Below are 22,918 nucleotides of genomic sequence, written 5' to 3'. Positions count from 1 at the left end.
TTTTTACAACGTTGAATCACATTGGACTTCATTTGGCTGTTTTGACACTGATCAACAAAAAAAAAGTCTTTAATGTCAAAGTGAAAACAGATCTCTACAAAGTGATCCAAATTAATTACAAATATGAAACACAAATAATTGATTGTATAAGTATTTACCCCTCTCCCCTTAATATGACACACCAAATCATCACTGGTGGGGCCGATAGGTTTTAGAAGTCACATGATTAGCTAAGGTGTCCTATCTATATATTAATCTGTGTGCGGTCAAGATGCTTCAGTTGATTGTAGTAAATGTACACCTACACCTGGAAGGTCCAGCTGCTGGTGAGTCAGGATCCTGGCAAAAACTACACCATCAGGACAAAAGAACACTCCAAGCAACTCCACAAAATAGTTTTTCTATGTTTCTATGTTATTGAGAAGTACAAGTCAGCAGATGGATACAAGAAAATTTCCAAGTCACTGAATATCCCTTTGAGTACAGTTAATTCAATCACCAAGAAATGGAAAGAATATGGCACAGCTGTAAATCTCCCTTCAGCAGGTCATCCTCAAACACCGAGCGACCGTGCAAGAAGGGGACTAGTGAGGGAGGCCACCAGAAGACCCAAGACAAAGCCGGAGAAGTTGCAGGCTTCACTGGCTGAGATGGGAGAGATCGCTCATACAACTGCTGCCCGGGTGCTTCACCAGTCACAGCTTTATGGGAGAGTGGATAAGAGAAAGCCAGTGTTGATAAAAGCTCACATGAAATCTCAGCTAGAGTTAGCCAGAGGAGACCCTGAAGTTAGCTGGAAGAAGGTTCTTTAGTCTGAAGAAACCAAAATTGAGCTTTTTGGCTATTTGATTATCACTGTTTTTGCCGTAAGCCAAACACCATCAAAAACACACAGTGAAACATGGTGGTGACTGCATCAGGCTGTGGGATACTTCACTGTAGGAGACCCTGGAAATCTTGTAAAGGTAGAGGGTAAAATTAATGCAGCAAAATATAGGAAAATCCTGGTGGAGAACCTGATGAAGTCTGCAAGAGAACTGTGACTTGGGAGATTTGTTTTTCTGCAAGACAATGACCCCAAGCATAAAGCCAAAGTTACACAGGAATGGCTTAAAAACTAACAAAGTTAATGTCCTGGAGTGGCCAAGTCAGAGTCCAGACCTCAATCCAATTGAGAATTTGTGGCTGGACTTGAAAGTGGCTGTTCACTCACGTTCTATGCAATCTGACAGAGCTTCAGCAGTTTGGTAAAGAAGAATGGGGAAAAATTGCAGTGTCCAGATGTGCAAAACTGATAGAGACCTATCCACACAGACTCAAGGCTGTAATTGCTGCCAAAGGTGCATCTACTAAATACTGACTTGAAGGGGTGAGTAATTATGCAATCAATTATTTTGTGTTTTATATTTGTAATTAACTTGGATCAGCTGTTTTCACATTGACACGAAAAAGTCCTTTTCTGTTGATCAGTGTCAAAAGCCAAATTAAATCCACTGTGATTCAACGTTGTAAAACAATAAAACATGAAAACCTCCTGGGGGGGAGGGGGGAGAGTGAATACGTTTTATAGGCATTGTGTCTTATTGTACTCGGGGATTGTTCAGTAGTCTTGTATTGACACAGACACGCCTCACTTCTTTATCCTCCTCAGGAAGTAAAGGTGTTGGGGAACTCTCTTGCCATGACATCAATATGGTTGGACCTGGAGAGGCTATTGGTGATATTCACACCTGGAACCTCAACAGAAATCATTTATATTTTGACCAGAAATGATAGAAGATGGGAGTGTGGTATATATGCGTTGAGTATTTTCCTGTGCCAGAGGTGTCTGACATGTGGCAGTTCTGATCTGACTATCATCAGCTTATGGCAGTTCTGATTTGATTTCTTCGCCCACCACAGGAACCTCTGTTCTGACTGTCAGTGCTCATGATCCAGATGATCCAACAGTTTACAAAAATGCCAAAGTAACGTACAAAATTCTGAGCAAGCAGAAAGATTTCATCATGGATGCACACACTGGTAAGTAGTACACATGATCTGATCAGAGCATTTCTGTCTGATGAGCAAGAAATGAACTGGAACTATTGATTTAGAGATACAGTGCAGACTAGGCCCCCGGGGCTTTCAAGCCACGCTGTCCTGCAACCCCTGATTTAACCCAAGCATAATCATGGGAGAATTTACAATGACCAATTAACCTAATAACTGGTGCTTTGGACTGTGGGAGGAAACTGGAGCACCCGGAGGAAACCCACACATTCCATGGGGAGGATGGGGATGGGGTTTTGGGGTTTTGCTGTTCTTGGTGCTGTCAGCATGATTTGCTTTTTGCACTTGGGAATGTCGATGTGTTTCTTTGAATTTTTTTTATTTTGTAGCTGTGTGGCGAAGACGAATTTCAGAGATGTACACTGCATACATACTTCGGTAATAGATGTATCTTGAAGTATTGTGCACAGCTTTGGTCACCGTGCTATAGGAAAGATGCCATTGATTTGGAAAAGGTGCAGAGGAGATTTACGAGGATGTTTCCACACTGGCAATATTGTGTTCAGTTCTGGTTGTCATGTTATAAGGCAGGGATCATAAGCTGCTGCATTTCGAGGGGATGCAGAGGAGATTTACCAGGGTACTGCCTGGATTAGAGGACATGTCTGATTCAATACAGTGAATAAGGGACTATCTAAAACAGACTAGACAATACCAATTTTGACATTATTTCCCAGCCATTTAAACCTCTCTGCACTGCCCAACAACCCACCAATTTAAAACTAGTTTAATCACAGGACAATTTTCATTGACCAGTTAACCCAGTAACTGGTAAATCTTTGGACTGTGTGAAGAAACCCACGCAGTCACAGGGAGAACGTACAAAATTTCTTATGAAGGATGCCGGAATTGAACTCTGAACTGCCACACACCAAGCTGTAATAGTGTTGCATAAACCACTATGCTACCATGACACCCACGTGTCTTCTTAGCTGTGACTGATACAGTACCTCGGTGTACAATCTGTACTTACACTGATACTGAGGGGCAATGAGCAGGCATAGGTCACAGGTACACAAACGACCTTCAGCTAGCACTGCTCCAGGTGAACGAGGGAAGGTGCAGCATGTTGTCTGGACTAGAGAGCATTCTTAAATGAGGGTAGGTTTGCTGAATGAGGGCTTTCCTCTTTGGAGCAAAGCAGCATGAGCGGTGACTTGATAGAGGTGTATAAGATGATAAGATCAAGGGGATGGACAGACTTTTCTCCCAGAGTGGAAATGGCCAATATGAGGGGGTATAATTTTGAGGTGATTGGAGGAACGTATCAAGGGGATGTCAGAGATAAGTTTTTTTACACAGAGTGGTAGAGACAAACACTTCCTCAGTATTTTCCATCTCTTTTTCCACTACTTATTTACTTTATTTTTTTTATATATTCTTATTGTAATTTATAGTTTTTATTACTATATATTTTAAAGTACTGATGCCACAAAACAACAAATGATGATGATATTAAACCTGATTCTGATACATTAGATAGATGTAACTTGTAGATAGGCATCTGAACGATAGAAAAATGGAGGGCTATGTGAGAGGGAAGAGTTAAATTGGTCTTTAGAGTAGGTTAACAGCCATTGCCTTGGGGCCAAAGAACCTGTACTGTGCTGTAATGGTCTAAGTTCTATATTTGATGTTATAGGCACAATAAGGAGATGAGTTATGGAGAGAGGTAGAGTATGCTGAGACTTTATTCCTTAGACCACAGCAGAATGAGGGGTGATTTAATCTGGTGTAACAATCATTGGGACATAGATAGGGTGAACACACCTGCAGCCTATTTAAATGCAGTTCTCATCCACAGTTCTTGTTCATTCCTCGAGCCAGCCAGCCACAACCAGCTGCTCCGAGCTTTCACTCTCCCTGCCTAAAGCTGACCTTGTTGCCTGTTGTGCTTTCCTCTGTGCCCATGGCCAAGTTTTTATACAATCAGTAGCTAAATAGCCAGGATAATTATCACACTGCAGTCTGCAAGACATTGCTACATGTTAGTTGGTTAGTGAGGCATCAGTTACTTCATTCACAGAAGGTAGATATTGCTGGCAAGGCCAGCATTTATTGTCTATGCTGGGTACCCTTGAGAAGATGGTGAGCTGCGTTCTTTGGGCCAGATTGAAAAGATTGCGACTGGAGGCCAGTTCAGCTTGCTGCTCCACAAGGTTTACTCACCTCCATGCTGAACTGAAGCTGTCACCTGCAACTAACAGGCTACTGGATTTGCTGCAGTGATATCTGGCTTCGCAAATGTGGACTTGCTTTCATGAATTTCAGTTTGCACAATTTGTTTTTTTCTGCCCTTTGGGTGTTTGATGGTATATTTTTTTAATGGTTTCCTTGGGTTTCATTGTTTTGTGGCTGCCTGTAAGGAGATGAATCTCTCGGTTGTATACAGTATAAATACTTTGAGATTAAAGGTACTTTGAACTTTGAAGTGGAGGTGCTCCCCTGGTGTTATTGGGCAGTAGAGTCCTGGATTTAGACCCAGTGTGGAAGTTGTGGTAAGGCAAGGGTTAAAGACAACATCCAAGTAAGAATGGAAGGATGTGAAATGCACCCAACAACTCAGGGACAATTGCTTTACCAACTCCAAAACGTCACTGGTTGTCAGCTTGTAGTTTCTATCGACTTTTTACATTTCTACTGTGAATGGCGATTGATCTTGCAAGTAAAGAATTCAAGCATACATAATTTGCCAAATGGTCAAAATCCATAACTGATAAGCTAATTCTGTATAGAAATAGCAGTTTTCAAGTTCAAATTCAAATTCCAGTTTAATTATCATTGAACCATACATGAACTAGCTGGTGGTGTTGTGGGTTCCACACCAGAGTTTGAGGTGACTGATCTGGCTGTCTCCTTGCATGCTTTCCATCTGTGCTGAGCGTCGAACTAGCAACCTGGCCGCATAAAAGAGCAGACAAATGCTAAAGAAATGGCAAGGTTGCTGCCTGGTGCAGTGGAACAACAAATACATGAATACCAATGAATACAGCGAAACGAAACAGCGTTCCTCCGCGGCCAAGGTGCAAAACACAGTACCAGACGCACACAGCACAAAGCACACATAACACGTATAAGATAGCAATTAACCATACCATGGAGCACGCACGCATGCAATCCAGCTTATCATTTCACCAATCGAATAATGGAGGGCAACAGCAACAAAAGAGGCCAGCCCCCCCCCAACCCAGCATGGACGTCGCACTACACCTCCTCCGGCATCTTCTGTCCTGGCTTCTGAACAGTGTGGATGACAGGGACCATGCTGTGCTCCTTGTGCACGAGTAAATGAAGTATGTCTGTGCCGTTTGTGAGCATGCATTCTAGGCACAGTTATTTCAGTTAATATCGATAACGATGCCAGCAGTGAATGATACCTTCCCAAGGTAGGATGCTGTTTAACTTGGAGTGAACGTGTGTTCCATGCACACGCTGACTTTGTCCTTCTTGGTGAAAGGTTGCTGGTTTGGGGAGATAGTGGGTGAGTGACTGCAGTAGTTTATCAATAATATACACTGGTGATGAGGGAGGGATGCGTATTGAATGGGGCGCCAATTAAACAGGCTGCGTTGCCTGGGCTGGTGTCAGGCTTCTTGGCCAACTTGTGCCAACTCCACACAAACAGAGGCCGGGGCTGAACCTGGGTCTCTGCTGGTGGGAGACAGTGGCCCTGCCAACTGGTGAGAATGTTGAAACTTCTTGAGAACTTTCTGAAGTTTTTACATAAAGATGGCCCTCCTTTGCAGAAAGTTTTGCCTGTGAAGAATCCCACATTCAGAATCATAAAAGGATGCTCTTAATTAATTTATTCTTTTTTTTTAAACCTAGGAATCATATATGTACACAACTCAGAACTGGACAGAGAAACGAAGAAAAATTATCAGCTGGTAGTACAGGCCAAGGACATGGAATTTGAAATAGGAGGAAAGAGTTCTTCAGCAACTGTGTAAATCTCTCTGACCGACATCAATGACAACGCACCCTACTTCGAGAAAAGTAAGATCTATTTCTGACTACTGGTGACCAAAGTCAGGGACATAGCATGCAGCATCTCCTCATGCACGGCAGACCTTAACTTTAGTTCCACTGCTGAAATAATTTGTATCCACAGCTGAGAAATACCATAGAACTCAGGCTGTCAAAGCCCAATTAATACCCCAGCATTCCAAAATCAATGAGGAAAGATAAAAGCAGAAAATGCTGGAAGCAACCAACAAGTCAGGAAGTATTTCAGACTGAGAATTCTTAGCAGTGTGGAGGTATGAGGGATCTTGGGGTCCAAGTTCATAGATCTCTCAAATTTGCCGTGCAAGTTGATAGGGTTGTTAAGAAGACTTGGTGTGTTGGTCCTGATTCATCAGGGGACTAAGTTCATGAGCCACAAGGTAATATTGCAGCTCTATAAAAATCTGGTCATACCACACCTCAAACATTGGAGAGCCTGCCTTAAGGTTAAGTGAGCTAGGTCTTTTAAAGCAAAGGATGATGAGAGGCAATTCGATAGAGGTATACAAGATGATAAGCTACATAGAGTAGAAACCAATGCCTTTGTCCCACGGTGGCAATGGCTAATAACAGTTGACATTCTTTTAAGGTGATTGGAATATCAGAGGTAGGTGTTTTTTTTCCACAGAGAGTGGTGAGTGCAGAGAATGGACTCCCGGGCTAGTGCTAGAGGCAGACACTAAGTACAAAGTAAATGTATTATAGAAGTACATATATATCAGCAGCTACAACCCTGACATTCATTTTCCTGTGGGCATGCTCAGCAAACCTACAGAATAGTAACTATAACAGAATCAATGAGTGGCCAACAAACTGGGGCCATAAGACACAGGAGCAGAATTAGGCCATTCAGCCCAGCGAGTCTGCTCCACCTTTCCGTCATGGCCGATCCTGGATCCCACTCAACCCCATACACCTGCCTTCTCACCACATCCTTTGATGCCCTGACCAATCAACTTCTGCTTTAAGTATACCCACAGACTTGGGCTCCACCACAGTCTATGGTAGAGCATTTCACAGATTCACCACCCTCTAGCTAAGAAAATTCCTCTTTACCTCTGTTCTTAAAGGTCACCTGGGAGTCTTGCACAAGGACTCCTGATGTTTGAATTTTCTCCCCAGTTAGATAATAGTCCATACTATTGTTCCTTTTACCAAAATGTATTCTCATACATTTCCCAACACTGTATTCCATCTGACAATTTTTGCCCATTCTTCCAATTTCCATTCTTCCAAGTCCTGCTTCAATGACATTGCTTCTTCAGCACCACCCCTCCACCTATCTTTGTATCATCTGTAAACTTTGTCACAAAGGACTTTCAACCAGAGTGCAGAAAACAACAAATTGTGCAAATACAAAAAGAAGAAGCAATAATATCAATAAATAAGCAATAAATATCGAGAACATAAGATGAAAAATCAATATTAAGGATATTTAAGAAAGTCTTAGCTAGGCATATGGATAAATAAAAAATGGAGGGTTATGTGAGAGAGAAATGTTAGATTGATCTTGGAATAGATTAAAAGGCCATCACAACATTCTGGGCTGATGAACCTGTACTGTTCTGTGTTTTGTGTTCAAAAGGACATTTCACGTCAACAGATTTTTCATGTTCCACTTTTGATATCCAATCTAAGTTCTCTGCTTTAAGGATATTAGACCATAAGACATAGGAGCAGAATCAGGCCATCTGGCCCATCATGGCTGATCCTTTTTTTTCTATATCCTCCTCAGTCCCAGTTGCCAGCCTTCTCCCCGTAACCTTTGATGCCATGTCCAATCAAAAACCTATCAATCTCTGCCTCAAATACACCCAATGACCCGGCCTCCACAGCTGCATGTGGCAACAAATTCCACAAATTCACCACCATCTGACTGAAGAAATTTCTCTGCACCTCTTTTATGAAAGGAAATCCATCTATCCTGAGGCTGTGCCCTCTTGTTCTAGTCTCTCCCACCATGGAAAACACCCTTTCCACATCTACTCTGTCTAGGCCTTTCAACATTCGAAGGGTTTCAATGAGATCTCCCCCCATCCTTCTGAATTCCAGCAAGTACGACGCAGAGCCATCAAACGTTCCTCATATGATAACCCTTTCATTCCTGGAATCATCCTTGTGAACCTTCTCTGGACCCTCTCCAATGCCAGCACATGTTTTCTATGATGAGGGGCCCAAAACTGTTCACAGTACTCAAGGTGAGGCCTCACCAGTGCCTTATAAAGCCTCAGCCTTGTTGCCCTATTACAGATTTCCAGGGCTGATGTGGTGGCCGTCACTCAATCGTGGCTTCTAGCTGGGAGCTGAATTTCCAAGGTTACATGTTATATAGGAGGGATAGGAAGGTAGACAGAGGGGGTGGTGTGGCTCTGCTGGTAAAGAATGGCATCAAAGCAGTAGAAAGATGTGACATAGGATTGGAAGATGTTGAACCCTTGTGGGTTGAGTTAAGAAACAGCAAGTGTAAAAGAACTTCGATGACAGGCCTTCCAACAGTGGCTGGGAGGTGGACCACAGGTCACAACAGGAAATAGAAAAGGCGAGTCACAAGGGCAGTGTTATGGTAGTCATGGGAGACTTTAACATGTAGGTTGATTGGAAAAATCAGGCTGGTAATGGATCTCAAGACAGTGAGTTTGTTGAACACAGAAGAGATAGCTTTCCAGAGCAGTTTGTCATTGAGCCTACTAGGGGATCAGCTATACTGGATGGGTGGATTGTAAAGAACCAGAGGCAATTAGGGAGCTTAAGGTAAAGGAACCCTTAGGAACTAGTGATCACAATATGATTGTGTTGAACTTGAAATTTGATAGGGAGAAAGTAAAGTCTGATGTAAAGTCAGTATTACAGTGGTATGAGAGAGGAGTTGGCCAAAGTAAATTGGAAGGAGCTGCTGGCAGGGATGTCAGCAGAGCAGCAATGGTGTGAGTTTCTGGGGAAAATGAGGAAGGTGCAGGACATGTGTATTCCAAAAATGAAGAAATACTCAAATGGCAAAATAGTACAACCGTGGCTGACAAGGGAAGTCAAAGCTAGTGTAAGAGCAAAAGAGAGGGCATACAACACAGCAAAAATTAGTGGGAAGATAAGTTTTAAAAACCTACAGAGAGCAACTAAAAAACTCATTAGAAGGGAAAAGATGAAATATGAAAGCAAGCTAGCAAATAATATCAAAGTGGATAGTAAAAGTTTTTTCAAGTATGTTAAAATAAAAGAGAAATTAAAGTGGATATAAGATTGCTAGAAAATGAGGCAGGAGAAATAATAACGGGACAAGGAGATGGCTGCTGAACTAAATGAGTATTTTGCGTCAGTCTTCACTGTGGAAGACACAAACAGTATGCTTGATGTTGTAGTGTGTAACGGAAGAGAAGTGGGTGCAGTCACTGTTACAAGAGAAAAGGTACTCAAAAAACTGAAAGACCTAAAGGTACATAGGTCACCCAAACCAGATGAACTGCACCCTAGGGTTCTGAAAGAGGTAGCGTTAGATTGTGGTGGCATAAGAAATTGACTTTCAAAACTCATTGGACCCTGACATGGTGTCAAAGGACTGGAAAATTGAAAATGCTACTCCACTCTTTAAGAAAGGAGGAAGGTAGCAGAAAGGAAATTATAGACCAGTTAGCCTGACCTCAGTTGTTGGGAAAATATTAGAGTCAATTGTTAAGAATAAAGTGATGGAGAACTCGGTGACACAGGACAAGATAGTACGTCAACATGGTTTCCTTCAGGAAAAGTCCTGCCTGATGAATCTGTTGGAATTCTTTGAGGAGATTACAAGAAGGATAGATAAAGGGAATGCAGTGGATATTGTATATATGGACTTTCAGAAGACCTTTGACAAGGTGCCACACATGAGGCTGCTTACCAAGTTAAGATCCCATGGTATTACAGGAAAGTTACTAACATGGTTAGAGCATTGGCTGATTGGTAGGAGGCAGCGAGTGGGAATAAAAGAATCCTTTTCTGGTTGAGTGCCAGTGACTAGCGGTGTTCCGCAGTGGTCGATCTTGGGACCACTTCTTTTCATGCTGTATATAAATGATTTAGACAATGGAATAGTTGGCTTTATTGCCAAGTTTGCAGATGATGCAAAGATTGGTGGAGGGGCAGGTAGTGTTGAGGAAACAGGTAGGCTGCAGAAGGACTTAGACAGATTAGGAGAATGGGAGAAAAATTGGCAAATGAAATACAATGTTGGAAAATGCATGGTCATTTGGTAGGAGAAATAAAGGTACAGACCATTTTCTAAACAGTGAGAAAATCTGAAAATCTGAGATGCAGAGAGACTTGGGAGTCCTTGTGCAGAACAGCCTAAAGGTTAACTTGCAGGTCGAATCAATGGTGAGGAAGGCAAATGCCATGTTAGCATTCATTTCAAGGGGTCTAGAATACAAGGGTAAGGATATTGATGGGAAGTGAGGTAGGAAAAGGCTTAGAAGCCTTATATTCAGTTGGGAGGAGACTTTCTGTGTGTGAGTGCCAACACAGAAGACATGAGCTGCACCAAGATGTGGACACTGGACCTCTGGTGTGGAGATGTGTAGAGATTGGACCTCTAATGATGCAGACCGTAATGAATATCGAGAGGGTGCGGTGAGATGAACCTTCAGTGGAACTGTGAGCTCAACAATTCAGACTGTTCCCTCACCACAAAAGAAGGTTAAGGATGAGAATGAAGCGAGTTTGTCAATCGGCTAAACTTGCCCAGCATTCTCGAGAAATTCTGAACCAACAATATTTTGTTTTGTGGAAAGTCAAAGCTGTTGTGTGGGTCAGGGTTAGTTTTGGTCTGATAGAGATACACATCACTACTGGTGTATTCACTTTGACTATAAGATGTAGGAGCAGAATTAGGCCATTTGGCCCATCGATTCTGCTCCACCATTCCATCATGACTGATTATTTATCCCACATAAGCCTATTTCTTGCCTTCTCCCCATAAAACAAAGAGGAACCTATCAACCTCTGCTTTAAATTTACCCATTGCATTGGGATTTGTTAGCATTGGAATTAGGGCTTTTAATCAAGTGATAAAGATTAGCTATATTTATCACATGTTCATTGAAATACTGAAACATGAGTTGTTTTGTGCCCAGTCAGCGGGGATGCTGGGAGTAGCCCACACTTTGCCATGATTCCGACACCAACACAGCATGCCCACAGCTCACTAACTCGAAACATATACCTTTGGAGTGTAGGAGGAAACTGGAGCACCCGGAGGAAACACACAAAGACACAGGGAGAATATTCAGACTCCCTACACAGAGTGACAGAATTTAAACCCTAATCAGTGATCGTTGGCACTGTAAAGCAATGAGCTAACCACTACGCTACTGCGCCACAGGCAGTGATGATACAAAGTAATTTATTATCGAACTACATATATGACAGACTAGCGCCATGGCAGATTGCAACATCGAAACAGCCAACTGTTGCTCTCCCCTCTTGCTGTTGCAGGAGTGATATCTGTCTCTCCCCTCTAGTGCGAGAGAGCCTGTCTGAGATGTCGACGTGTTGGGATGGACAGTAGTTCTTGCTGGACTCTAGATTACGGTCTCTGGGGGCTTTGCTGCTGCTTGTTTGGTGGGTGGGGGGGTGATGCATTTGCTGGAGCAAGTGGGGGGAGGGAGAGGGCGGAGGGTTGATGCATTTGCTGCTGCTTTTGCATGGGAGGGGGATGAAGGGCTTTGGGGGTCTAACGTTTTCAGTCATTCATTCTTCGGGGATATTTTTTCTGTTTCTTCATTCTGTGAAGAGTAGGAATTTCAAGTTGTAAACTAGACATTCTTTGATATTAAATTGAACCATTGGACCATGTACAGTAATGTCTTGAGATTCATTTTCTTGCAGGCATTTACAGTGGAACAAGGAATCAGAAGTACAATAGAATGAATGGAAAACTACACACAGAGTGATGATCAGTGTCTCCTGCCCCGTAACCCACTTACCGTCATTAAACAAGTACTTAGTATTTTCCAGTCAAGCCCCAGCCCGGATTAATGTCAGCAACACATAAAATGCTGAAGAAACTCAACGGGTCAGGCAACAACTATGGTGGGGAATGGACAGTTGACATTTTAGGTCAAGAGGTCTCTTTTATGGGTCTGTATAAAGTGGAGTTTTGTTGTCTGAGCAGGCGAATATATCTATAAGGTGCCAGAAAACACCTCGGTTGGAGTTGAATTTGGACGAGTGGAGGCAAAGGATCTCGATGAAGGAGAGAATGCGAAGATCTTGTACACAATTGAACCTAACAATATGCTTCAGATCACAACCCATCCACGTACACAGGAGTGTGTGATAATGCTACAAAAGGTAAATTTTCATTAATGATAAAATTCTAAAACTTATTCTTTACTGTCTTTGCCCAGAGACCGTGTAACAGGACAGTGTAGAGGAAGATTTATCCTTTATCAAATGAATGCTGTCTCTGCCCTGAGATTCGATGACAAGGCGGTGTAGAGAGAGCTTTACTCTGTCTCTAATGAGTGCTATCCCTGCTCTCGGACTGTGTAGAGGGAGCTCTATCCTACAGTTTCTCTGTACTTGGATACAAAGATTTATGACACTGGAAATCTGAGAATGTGAAAAGGCTCCTTGCTCTGGGATGCTAAGAGACAATTTCATAGAGATCTTGAAATGAAGGGAGATTTTGATGGTGTTAGTTCAGAGGGAATGTGTTCAACTGAAGACCACAGCAGGAAACCATCAATGAAAGAGAGTCACCAGGAATCCCAGTGGGGAATTCAGAAGAGATTTCTTTGCCCAAAGAGTGTGGGGAATATGGTATTCGTCCCACAGGGTGGGACGTGCAAGTGGAGATATATTTAAGGGGAGCTTGAGGGAGATGCAAAGTGATGATTACTCTAGTATGATAAGACCATAAGAGGAGCAGAATTGGGCCATTTCACCCATCAAGTCTGCTTCGCCCTTTCATCATGGCTGATCTTCTCAGCCCCAGTCTCCTGACTTCTCCCCGTATCCCTTCCTGCTCTGGCTAATCAAGAATCTATCAACCTCTGCCTTAAATATACCCAATAACTCTGCCTCCACAGCCACCTGTGGCAACGAATTCCACAGATTCCCCACTCTCTGACTAAACCCAAAATGGGAAAAACTACCTTGGACATTAGCGTTGACTAGATGGGCTGCATGGGTTATTGGAAGCACTAAGAGGTGATTTTTTTTGTTTGCGATGTGGTTTGCTCATGGCGGGGCTATGAGACCGTAAAGCTATGTCCTCTCATTTTAGACTCTGCTATTCTGGGAAAAAGATAAGCCGTCCACCCTATCAAGTTCAAGTTTATTGTCATCTGACTGTACATATATACAACCAAATGAAACAATGTTCCGCCGGATCATGGTGCACCCACAAAACATACATCATGCACAGCACATGAAACAAAATTTTACCATAAATAAGTTAATAAAAAATAATTCAAAATGCACAAAATCATCATTTTCTGCCATGTGGTATGATGTGGGTGATCCATGGTCTTCCATCGGTCTTTAAACTGAGAAGTTCTAACAAAGTCTTCAAAACTTTTGTCTGTCCGTCTCCTTGATGTAACTCATGAATGTCATGTGCTATTACCCTAACTTTTTCTTCCGTTAATTTTTCCCATCACTGCACCCACAAAACGTATATGCAACAAATCAAACAACATACCCAGTCCAGCAGTCTTGGTCCTGGTGTCCCTGTACTTCTTTCCTGGTGGTAGTGGGTCAGCGAGATTGTGGGATGCGTGGTAGGGATCCTCAACGATGCTCTGGGCCCCTTATCAGCAACGCTCCTGGTAAATGTCACAAACAGCGGGGGCGGGGGGGGGGGGGTTGAGACGCAGGTAATCCTCTCGTGTGTGCCTTTCCTAATTTAATTCACTTCTATCAATCCACTCCTCAGTCTTGGACACTGCAGAGAAATCAACCCAATTTTGTCCAACCTCTCCTTATGGCTAATACTCTCTAATCCAGACAGCGTCCTGGTGAACCTCTTCTGCAGCCTTTCTAAAGCCTTCATACCCTTTCTGTAATGGGGTGACCAGAACTGAACACAACACTCCAGAAGTGGTCTAACCAAAACAGTATCATGATTCCTTCATCCTTGTACTCAGAGCCCCATCTGAAGTAGGCAAGCACACCAAACGCAACCTTCAGCACCTTGTCTACCTCGTTCTCCGTATTCAGGGAACTATTCACAGTACTGTGCAAAAGTCTTAGGGACCCTAGATTTTTTATATAGCTTCAGATGGCATGGCCTCCACAGGTCCCTGTCTGGATTACCTGGAGAGACAGCCAGAGTCTGCAGAAGAACTGTGAACAACCTTACAGCCGATTTTCTTATAAAACTGTACAACAGTGTACCTAAGAGAACTGATGCAGTTTTGAAGGCAATGGGTGGTCACCCCAAATATTAACTTGATTTAGATTTTTACTATTTATTGCTCTTTATAGTCTTTTCAATATTTGGAAGCCTTTCATTTCATTATTTTTGAAAGTATCTTAGCTTTACAGAATGTTTTTACATGTGCCAAAAACTTTTGCACAGTACTGTAGCCATATCCCTAGCTCCCTCTGTTATACAAACAAAGCCCAATTGTTTGACATGTCCTGCCCTGATGTAACTTTTCCCCTACACCTGGGACATATTTAAATTGATGTTGCTGGGACTTGAGGACCTGAGTTATAGGGAATGGTTGAGTAAGTTAGGATTTTATTCCCTGGAGTGTAGGAAAATGAGAGACGATCTTATAGAGGTATACAAAATTACAAGGGTGCAGATAGAATAAATTCCCCTGAGGTTGGGCAAGACCAGAACTGCAGGTCATGGGTTTATGGTGAGAGGGGAAATACTTATGGAGAGTTAGAGAGGAACTTCTTCATTCAGAGGGTGGTGTAATTGTGGAATGACCTGCCAACGGAAGTGGTGGATGTGGGTTCAATTATAACACACAAGAGATACTTTATATTTCTTATTGTAGCTTTTAGTAACTTTTAATGTATTGCACTGTTCTGCTGTCACAAAACAAGAGATTTCACGTGATACAGAAAGAAGGTAGGTGATAATAAATCTGATTCTGTGAATTTGGATTGATGTGTGGATGGGGGGGTATGGAGGGCTATGGTCAGGGTGCAGGATGATGTGATGAGGCAGAAGACCAGGCCAGCACAGTGAGATGGGCTGAAGGTCCTGTTTCTGCGCTGTATTGTTCTATGGCTCAATGACTACATGACTAACATAGAACAGTACAGCACGGGAACAGGCCCTTCAACCCATCATGACTGTGCTAGCCATGATTCCAAATGAAACTAATCCCATCTGACTGCACATGATCCATATGCCTCCACTTACTTCACCGTCATTTGTCTGTGTAAATGCCTCTTAAATGACGCATTGCATCTGCTTCTACCACCTCGCTGGCAGCCTGTTCCAGTCACCCAACACTCTCTGAGTAAAACAGAGTTGCCCCATACATTTCCCATTAACTTTCCCCGTCTCACCTTCAATCTAGACTCTCCTAGTACTTGATGTATCTACTCTGGGAAGACAAAACATTTTTCTACCCTGGTCTTGCTTCATAATTGTACATATAATCTGTCAGGTCTTCCCTCAGCCTCTGATATCCCAGAAAAAAAATGACCCAATTCTGTCCAACCTCTCCTTATTGTTTGTACTCCCTGGTCCAGGTGGTATCCTGGTGAGCCTCCTCTTCCAACCGGAAATCCACACACTTTGAGAGCAGCAGGACCAAAGTGTCACACAACCCTGCTTCCCTGGCCTAGCCAGAAGACCAGGGGACATGGGAGCAGAGTTAGGCCATTCAGCCCATTAAGTCTGCTTTGCCATTCCATCATGGCTGATTTATTATCCCTCTCAAACCCCATTCTTCCGCTTTCCCCATAACTTTTGGCACACTTACTAATCAAGAACCTATCAACCTCTATTTTAAATATACCCAATGACTTGGCCTCCACAGTTGTCTGTGGAAATGAATTCCAAAGATTCACCATCCTCTTCATCCCTGCTGGAAAGGGACATCCTTCTATTCTGAGGCTGTGCCCTTTGGTCCTGGACTCACTCACTATAGGTAGCACCCTCTCCACATCCACTCTGTTGAGGCCTTTCAATAGTCAATAAGTTTCAATGAGATGCTCCTCATTCTTCTAAACTCCAGCAACTACAGGCCCAGAGCCATCAAACACTCCTCATACATTAACCCTTTCATTCCAGGGATCATTTTCGTAAATTTCATCTGGACCCTCTCTAACGCTGAGGGAAACGTTCATAGTTGTCTCTTTAGGGAATTTGTTCACCTGCAGTACAAATCTTTCCCCTTCATTGAGTTGAGCTGAGCTGATCACTGCTTTCGATCCTAACAGCCCCTGGACTTTGAGACCAAGCGACTACACCATGTCCGAGTGGAAGCAGAGAACCCCACGCCAGTGAAGGGGAAAAGGTACAAGAACAGCACCACACTGGTGATCGAGGTGCTGGACGTTGACGAGCCTCCAGTGTTCATCCGTTCTCCGTACAGCTTCAAGGTGCGTGAGAACCGGCCCAAGTCCACTCGAGTGGGACTTGTTTCTGCAAGAGACCCGGATCAGGCAAAGAATCGCATCAGGTGAGAGGTTAAACCACGATGCAGTCAACTTTTAAGTGCAAGTTCTTGTCTTGGGCATTCACACCCAGGGTATAATTGCCAGGAAAGTTGCCTTTCTCCACCAGCAGAACACTATTGGTCTAGGTGCAGGTCAATGGGACTAGGCAGTTTAAAAAGTCTGACATGGACTGGAAAGGCCAAAGGGGCAGTTTCTGTTCTGTAGTTTTCTATCACTCTGCACTGCAGACATGACAACTGAAAGTTAACATAAACTTAAATTACCTTGAGGCCCTCTGTTGGTTGGGGTCAACCTTGGATGCTACGTCCCATCTGTCTACGTGATATGCAAGCCAGAGCAGTATGGCGTACAAGCTGTCACCAGTGCAGCAAGCCCTCCGTCTCCACGCAGCTGATGAATTCAAAAGAAATGGTGGAGACCGATACAGCTTGGCACCAGCGGTGTCACAGGAGTTTGCCAGTCGGCATAGAACTCAACGTAGGACCGTCTTAGGGACTCCAGCTCTGGATTTTTCCTCAGGGTTTACTCCTGAAGCTTTCCCCATGAGAGGGTATAGACACAAGGGAATGGAAGTTCGAGATCAGAGTTTTCCTTCATCTAGATGAGCTGCCAACGACAGCTGATGAGCCCCATCTGCCTGAAGCAACTGGATTTAAGGCACCAGTAACCCACCTTTGCCGCTTCTCCAGTCAGTAGAGACAGTTCCGCACACGTGAAGGCCAGGAACTGGATTTGGTTGTCAGAGGCTATTCGAGAGGTAGGGCATTGAGAGCATTTAAGTTTCCCACTGCCCTCTAGCCCGGCTATGACAACCTTAAGGAACCTCAAATTAACCAAGTTAAACATCAAAGTTCAAAGCACATTTATTATCAATGTATAAATTGTATAACCTTGAGATTGGTCTGCTTACACAAAGCAAGAAACCCGAAAGGACAATTTAAAAAAAAGACCAACACCCAATGTGCAGAGAAAGAGGAGAAAAATCATGCAAACAGTAAAATCAAGCAACAGCATTCTGAAGCAATTTAGACCCGAATCCCGGAGCAACTGAAATCAGCCTACTGCCTCAGTCTCAGTTCATCATATAGCAGGGCAAATCGCTGTGAACCTTAATCAAACTAGTTCAGGTTGAGAGAGAGAAAAAGAAATCTTGTCCCAGAGTTTTTCAGGTCATTTCAAGAACCTGAGCACAAGGGATTCGGAACCTGAGCACAAGAGGTTATGAACACAAGAGAAAATCTGTAGATGCTGGCAATCTTGAGCAGCACACACAAAATGCTTGAGGATCTCAGCAGGTCAGGCAGCATCTATGGAGGGAAGTAATCCTGATGAAGAGACTCAGCCCGAACGTCAACTGTTTATTCCCCCCCCCCCCCCCCCCCCCCATAGATGCTGCCTGATCTGCCGAGTTCCTCCAGCATTTTGTGTGTGTGGTTCAGAACCTGATGTAAGAGAGGAAGAAGCTGTCATTGAACATTGGGTCTTCAGGCTCCTGTACTTCCTGCCTGATGTAAATGGCTCTTTCTTCTTTAAGAAGACAATATTCTCACAGAAGGTGAATCACAGGGAAACAAGCAACGTACTTAAGGTGCTGCGTGGAGTTGCAGTTATTATTATTGGCCACTATACAACTCTGGTCTACACCCACATGCTGACTGAAATGGCCTAGCAACCTATTGTACTGTCCATGGTTCACCATCACTTTCTGATGAAAATATTAGTAAATAAAATATCCAAAATAGCAACAGAAGGTGCTGTAGGTATTCCATAGTTCAGACACAGGCAGAGAGAATGAGGCAGGGGAGGGGAGGAGGAGGAGGAGGATGCTGATGTTGTTTATGTTTCAGGCTGGCAACCTTTCATCAGAGCTGGAATATGTTGACAATTTTAAATTTCAAAAAGGAAGAGAGAGAGGGAGAGGGAGAGGGAGAGGGAGGGAGAGGGGTTGGGGGGGTGGGGGGAGAAGGGAGATGATTACGTTTCAGGTCGATGGCCTTTCACCAGAACTGGAATTAGTCATTGTAAAGTTGAAAACAACGTGCAGAGACAGTAAAAGGGAAATGGGTGGGAAGAGCAGGAGGAACGTGATGAAAGGTCCCCCACAGATCACTGACCCTTTCTCTCTGCACAGGCACGTACTGACTTACTGAATCATTAGACAGTAAGAGAAAGGAGCAGAATTCAGCCCATCGAGAGAGCTCTGTCATTCCATCACAGCGATTTATTATCCCTCACCCCATTCTCCTGCCTTCTTGCCATAACCTTTGACATTCTAACTGCTCGTCCTCCACTGTAAATATACCCAATGACTTGTCCTCCACAGTCGTCTGTGGCAATGAATTCCAGAGATTCATTACTGTCTGGCAAAAGAAATTCCTCTCCATCTCTGTTCTAAATGGACATCCTCTATTCTTAGGCTGTGCCCTCTGGTCCTAGACTACAGGAAACATCCTCGCACAGTCCACTCTATCTAGGCCTTTCGATATTCGATAGGTTTCACTGAGATCCTCCTTCATTCTTCTAAACTCCAGTGAGTACAGGCCCATTTGTTGATCCTTCAGGAAGATTTAGTCAAGACAGCTTCATTTTACAGCGTGCTGTTGGAAACAACCATGTCGGAGATAGAGACAATGACCCTGTCCCCTCACCCTCTGAACCATGGCCACTGTCAACTGCACTGGGAGTGAAATGGCAAATTTACATTTAAAATAAAACAATTAAAAATCAGAGTTAGATCCAGGAAATGTGCGTTTCCACTAAAGGGGAAGGATATTACTTCATGCCGTTGCTAAGCAGAGTGGCCATTCAGTTCTATACATCCAGGAAGCACACTGGAATATAAAAAAACATTGAAATGGAGTCTCGCACACAAAATGCTGGAGGAACTCAACAGGTCAGGCAGCAGCTGTGGAGAGGAACAAAGAGTCAATGTTTCGGACTGAGACCCTTTGTCAGGACTGGAAAGGGGAAACAGCTAGAGGGAAAACAAAAATGGAGTCTGATAGTGTACTTTATTAATTCACCAGAAACATTGGATTAAAACTTGTGAAACCATAAGACATAGAAGCAGAAATAGGCCATTCAGCCCATCATGCTACTCCACCATTCCATCATGGCTGATTTATTTTCCCTCTCAGCCCCATTCTCTTCCCTTCTACCCGTAACCTTTGCCACCCTGACTAATCGAGAACCTCTCATCCTCTGCTTTAAAGACAGAGCCTCCACAGCCATCTGTGGCCATGAATTCCACCGATTCATCACCTGGAGACCCCATCTGGAACTCTCTTCCAGAGATCTATCGTTCTATATATGAAACCCAAAATCCACCAATTAGATTCCAGTCTTTAATGTACTCCAGAGTTATTTTGAGATACAGCACAGTAATGGGTCCTTCTGGCCCAACAAGCCCATGCTACCCAGTTGCACCCATGTGACCAATTAACCTACTAGCCTGCACACCATTGGTCTGTGAGAGGAAACCAGAGCACCTGGAAACTCACACAGTCACGGGGAGAATGTACAAACTCCTTACAGACAGCTGTCTGACTCCTGGTCCGATCTCCTCTACATTGGTGAGACCCGACGTACAGTGCCTATGAAAAGTATTCACGCCCCCTTGCAAGTTTTCATGTTTTATTGTTTTACAACATTGAATCACATTGGATTTGATTTGACTTGTTTGACGCTGATCAACAGAAAAGACTCTTTCATGTCAAAGTGAAACAATTTTTTACATATTGGTCTCAATTTGTTACTACTACTAAACACAAAATAATTGATTGCATAATTACTCACCCCATTCAAGTCAGTGTTTAGTAGATGCACCTTTGGCAGCAATTACAGCCTTGAGTCTGTGTGGATAGGTCTCTATCAGCTTTGCACACCTGGACTCTGCAATTTTTTCCTATTCTTCTTTACAAAACTGCTCAAACACCTGTGTCTGGAAGGTCCAACTGCTGGTGAGTCAGTATCCTGGCAAAAACTACACCATGAAGACAAGAACACTACAAGCAACTCCACGTAAAGGTTATTGAAAAGCACAAGTAAGGAGATGAATACAAGAACATTTCCAAGACATTGAATATCCTTTGGTTAATTCAGTCATCAAGAAATGGACAGAATATAGCACAGCTGTAAATCTGCCGAGAGGAGGCTGTCCTCAAAAACTGAGTGACCGTGCAAGAAGGGGACTAGTGAGGGAGGCCAAGAGACCTGTGACAATTCTGGAGGGGTTACAAGCTTCACTGGCTGAGATGGGAGAGACTGCGCACACAACAACTATTGCCCGGGTGTTTCACCAGTTGCAGCTTTATGGGAGAGAGGCAAAGAGAAAGTCACTGCTGAAAAAAACTTATGAAATCTCAGCTAGAGTTTGTCAGAAGGCATGTGGGAGACTCTGAAGTTAGCTGGAAGAAGGTTCTATGGTCGACGAAACCAAAATCAGACTAAACACTAAGTTTGCCATAAGCCAAACACTGCACATCATCCAAAACACACCACCTCTACTGTGAAGCATGGTGGCGGCTGCATCAGGCTGTGGGGATGCTTCACTGCAGCAGGGCCTGGAAGGCTTGTGAGGGTAGAGGGTAAAATGAATGCAGTAAAATACAGGAAAATCCTGGAGGAAAATCTGATGCAGTCTGAGAGAAATGCAACTTGGGGGAAGGTTTGTTTTCCAGTAAGACAGTAATCCCAAGCATAAAGCCAAACCTACAAGGGAATACCTTAAAAACAATAAAGTTAATGTCCTGGAGTGGCCAATTCAGAGTCCAGATCTCAATCCAATTGAGAATTTGTAGCTGGACTTGAGAAGTGCTGTTCACTCACGATCCCCATGCAATCTGACAGAGCTTGAGCAGTTTTGTAAAGAAGAAAGGGGGAAAAATTGCAGTGTCCAGATGTGCAAAGCTGATAGAGACCTATCCACACAGAGTCAAGGCTATAATTGCTGACAAAAGTACATCTACTAAAAACACTGAATTGAAGAGGGTGAGTAATTATGCAATCAATTATTTTATATTTATTAATTGGAATAAATTTAGACCAATTTGTAGAAATTTGTTTTCATGTTGGCACAGAAGATTCACTTTGATTAGTGTCAAAAAGCCGAATTAAATCCATTGTGATTTAATGTAAAACAATAAAACATGAAAACTTCCAAAGGGGGGGTGAATACTTTTTTATAGGCACTGTAAACTGGGGGACCACTTTGTCGAACACCTCCACTTCATCAGAAAAAAGCAGAATTTCCTTGTGGCCATTTCCTCTCCCAGTTCCTGTTCAGACACGTTAGTCCATAGCCTCCTCTTCTGCCGTGATGAGGCCACTCTCAAGCAGGAGGAGCCACCTCATAATCTGTCTGAGTAGTCTCCAACCTGATGGCATGAACATCAATTTCTCGTTTTGGTAATGTTTTCCCTCTCCTTCCCTCATCTTCTGTTCCCTACCCTGCTCCCTTTTTTCTTCTCCTCAGTGGCCCATCACCTCACTCTGGTGCCCCTCCTCTTCCCCTTTCTCTCATGGCCTAATCTCCTCTCCTATCAGATTCCTTCTTCCACCTTGCCTTTTCCACCAATCACCTCCCAGCTTCTTATTTCATCCCCCTTCCCCCACCCACCTGGCTTCACCTGTCACCTTCTGGCCTGGCCTCCTCCCCTCCCCCACCTTATTTAGGCATCCTCCATTTTCCTTTCCGGTCTTGATGAAGGGTTTTGGCCTGAAATGTAGACTATTTATTCCCCTCTTTGAGATGCTGCCTGATCTGCTGAGTTCCTCCAGCAGTTTGTGCACGTTACTCAGTCATTGAAGTATTGTCAGTTGTGTTGTGTCTGTGCACACACATGGGAGATGACTCTAACTGGTGTGTTCAAATTGCAGTGAGAGAGAGAGCACAATGCACATTCGCAGACAACAGATCATTATGTAATGCTGGGCGGCCAGGGTTATTACTCTAAAAGAAATAGTTCCATGTATTAAACTTGTTCCCCTTTAGATTAGTGCAACATAAAACCGTCTATGTTCAAAACATTCAATTTCCCTTTCATAAACCCTTATTCCAAATAAACACGCTTTCACAGTAACAGTCCATAACTAACTTCACTATACTAAAGATTCAGTCTTTTGGGTTCTTTAAGGGAAGTGCCTCTGGACCTGTGGTGTGGCATCAGGTTTGGTAGGTATCTTGTCCAAGACAACGTTCTCGGTTTCCGTGTCACGTTGCTGTCAGTGACACGAC

General features: G+C 43.4%; 1 pseudogene; it reads left to right on the top strand.

Annotated features, from left to right (window-relative positions):
* Positions 1–22,918, top strand: part of LOC140740490 (cadherin-5-like) — a 52,927-nt pseudogene that overhangs the window by 10,448 nt on the left and 19,561 nt on the right.

This window comes from Hemitrygon akajei, chromosome 17 (assembly GCF_048418815.1).
Source record: "Hemitrygon akajei chromosome 17, sHemAka1.3, whole genome shotgun sequence".
Lineage (NCBI taxonomy): Eukaryota > Metazoa > Chordata > Chondrichthyes > Myliobatiformes > Dasyatidae > Hemitrygon > Hemitrygon akajei.
This window is presented reverse-complemented; position numbering and strand designations above follow the sequence as displayed.